Below are 3419 nucleotides of genomic sequence, written 5' to 3'. Positions count from 1 at the left end.
CTTTCAAGGAAAATTCGGTTTTAAAAAGTTAGACAGGTTCTTACTAACTACTGAGCTTAAGAACTAAGATCTTTTGTGTTCTACTAGTACAACTGATATGTACTCAGATATGTAAATAGAGTACTGGCCTATATCTAAATCGAGTGCTGGAAAAAGTTAGTAAGGAAGCAAACAATGATTCTCCTCTCCTCCATGTTTTTGAACAGTTCAAAATACTAATTTGCAGCTTCAGCTACAGTTATTTAGTCTCCTTCAATCTTTTTCACACTTTCATGAAATGTACCAGCAACACTGTACAGAAACCATAACCAGAGCTCTCCGTTTGGATCCTTAAAACAATTTCAAGGACTGCAGGGGGTTTTTCAATAGTTGAAAAATACGTTTTGAGTGATTCCATCATTTGAAGCAATCAAGGTTTTGTTGTAGCTTGTAGATAATTTTTTGAATACATTTTTAGTTCCTTTTTCTTTTAGCACCACCAAAATTGGTATTGCTATTACCTGCTGACAAAGCAACTACTTTCTCCACAAGTTAATGTTTGTTTAGTGTTGAAAATATAGTAAGTTAATTGCTCACTGGTCTCCTCTCCTGGTAAGGTTTCTAACTCAAGAGGGTAATATTAACGCCACTGTTCGCCAAGAAGTCGTGTACAAGCAGCGATGTGTGAACAGGGGCGTTATCATGGTGCAAAAGCCAATTTTTTGTTTTTTCCACAAATTCGGGCGTTTCTGGTGGGTTGCTTCGTGCAAATTGCGCATAACTTGCAGGTAATATTCCTTATTCACCGTTCTACCTTAGATGCCATTAGATTTTAATCGATAATTTGGGCATGAGACGGGTCGCCAGAAAATTCGTACCAAAATTGCGCAATTACGATCAAAAACAGCATCGCATGAACATTGCTAATGAGATGTTGGAATCTGTCCGTGACGACCCTAATTTGCTCCAGAGGGTCATAACTGGTGACGAATTGTGGGTTTATGGTTTATGACGTGGAAACCAAAGCTCAATCATCTCAATGGAAGCTGCCGCACGAACCAAGACCGAAAAAAGCACGGCAAGTTCGGTCGAATGTGAAAGTTTTGCTTATAGTTTTCTTCAATTGCAGGGGCGTGGTGCATCATGAGTTTCTTGCCACAAGGTAGAACGGTGAATAAGGAATATTACCTGCAAGTTATGCGCAATTTGTGCGAAGTAATCCGCCAGAAACGCCCGAATTTGTGGAAAAACAAAAATTGGCTTTTGCACCACGATAATGCCCCTGCTCACACATCGCTGCTTGTACACGACTTCTTGGCCAAAAACAACACACTAATGATACCGCAGCCACCGTATTCCCCAGATCTGGCCCCCTGTGATTTTTTCTTGTTCCCAGAAACTGAAGAGGCCTATGAAAGGACAACGCTATGCCACGATTGACGAGATAGAGACGGCATCGATGGAGGAGCTGAACAAGATACAAAAAAATGATTTTTTGAAGTGCTTCGAAGATTGGAAAAAATGTTGGCACAAGTGTATAATATCCTATTGGGATTACTTTGAAGGGGACAAAATAGATATTCACGAATAAATAAATAATGTTTGAAAATACACAAAATTCGCGATACTTTTTGAACACACCTCGTATACTCTTGAAAGCACAAATTTTACAACATTTATTAGTAGTTATACATTATTTATAATATTATTCTACTAGCCTAAACCCGCGGCTCCGCTCGCGTGGCAGTAGAGAGGGCTACATCAATCAAGCATCGAAAAAGAAATACTAATTTTATTATACGTTTTTCCAATTAATTTATTGCTCTACTAATACATCGTAGCATATCATAAAATCTATTATAAAAGTTTTTTGTTTATTTTAATGCGTTTTGGTAAACAACATTATTAGTTGTATTATTTGGAGCATAAATATAAAGGTTCTTCGGGTTTCCGACTCTTGAGCAAGCGACGTATAATTGACCGTGCGAGAAACATGAGGGTTCCAGATGGATTCCTGCGACGTTAAGTGATTGTCCTTGTGCCTTATTAATCGTCATTGCGAACGCAAGTCGAACGGGGAACTGAAGTCTCTTAAATTCAAATGGCAAGTCGGATGGAATTAAGGGGATGCGAGGGATGAAGACATCTTCCCCGGCAGATGTTCCCGACAAAATCGTTGCTTCAATGATATTTGGATGTAAATTTTTGACGGTTAGTCGAGTGCCGTTGCACAATTTTGGTGGTCGTAAGTTTCTCAACATCATTATCGGTGATCCTACTTTCAAGAGTAATTGATGTGACGGCATTCCTGATGGTTCAAGTGAGTTTAAAAACTCCACAGGGTAGTGTACAGCTTGTTCTGGATCAATGACGGTGTCGATGGACTTGTACGTCGTCACAGCTCCCGGTAGCTTGTCTTGAATAGATATGTTTAGATTAGTTACTTGATCGTTTCGTGGTGCTAGAATCGCTCTTTCTCTAAGCCATCCGTGATTTTTGTAATTAGTGGCAATGTCTTGAAAAACACTGTTAACAACATCATTGATTGATTCAGCCAAATTGCAGAAGTCCTCTGGAAATGTTATGGAGTAATTGCCTGGCGAATTCATGAAGGTTCCATTTCCAATTTGCAAAAGCCGTTCCGAAAATTCTTGTGAGGCCGCATCACTTTGCAGGCGAACACGCATGTTTGTTGTGAGCGTCAATATCTGAACTCGCCTCCATAAATATGATAACTTGAGACACGCATTAAGTTCATCTGCTGGAGTTCCTCTTGGAATAACAGGAAGAGTTTGACGAAAGTCTCCAGCTAGTAGCAAGAGTGCTCCTCCCATTGTTGCTTCTTGACCCCTCAGATCTTCCTATCCAAAGCCTCAAGAGCTTTTTTGTTTGCCATCGTGCATTCGTCCCAAATGATAACCTTGCATGTTTTTAGAACAGTGGCTTGTCCAGAATTTTTCTTGATGTTGCAAATTGGCGTATCAGTTGCACAAAAATCCAACGGTAATTTTAGCGCTGAATGCGCAGTTCTTCCTCCTGCCAAAAGAGTTGCGGCTATTCCAGAGGACGCAACAGCAAGTGCGATATCGCCATTCTTTCGCACTTGTGCAAGTATGAGGTTAATGAGGAACGTTTTTCCTGTTCCCCCTGGAGCATCGAGAAAGAATATACCTCCCTTTTGAGTTGAAATTCGATCCATAATTATGTTATATGACGTTCTTTGCTGTCCTACCAAAAGAGGTACGTTAGTCTCTACAAATCTATGTAGTTCATCTCGATTGTAGTTGGTCTCGCGTACAACATCAGTATCCACTATGTCAATGTCGTCTCTTGGTGGTGAAAGGAGTCCTAATTCCTGAAGAGGTTTGTTGACGATGGACAGACATGTATCTTCGATATTTATTAACGCTTTGTTGTAAAGAATATCTGACATTTGCAAA

Source organism: Homalodisca vitripennis, unplaced genomic scaffold (genome assembly GCF_021130785.1).
Source record: "Homalodisca vitripennis isolate AUS2020 unplaced genomic scaffold, UT_GWSS_2.1 ScUCBcl_2969;HRSCAF=8176, whole genome shotgun sequence".
In the NCBI taxonomy this organism is placed as follows: Eukaryota; Metazoa; Arthropoda; class Insecta; order Hemiptera; family Cicadellidae; genus Homalodisca; species Homalodisca vitripennis.
This window is presented reverse-complemented; position numbering follows the sequence as displayed.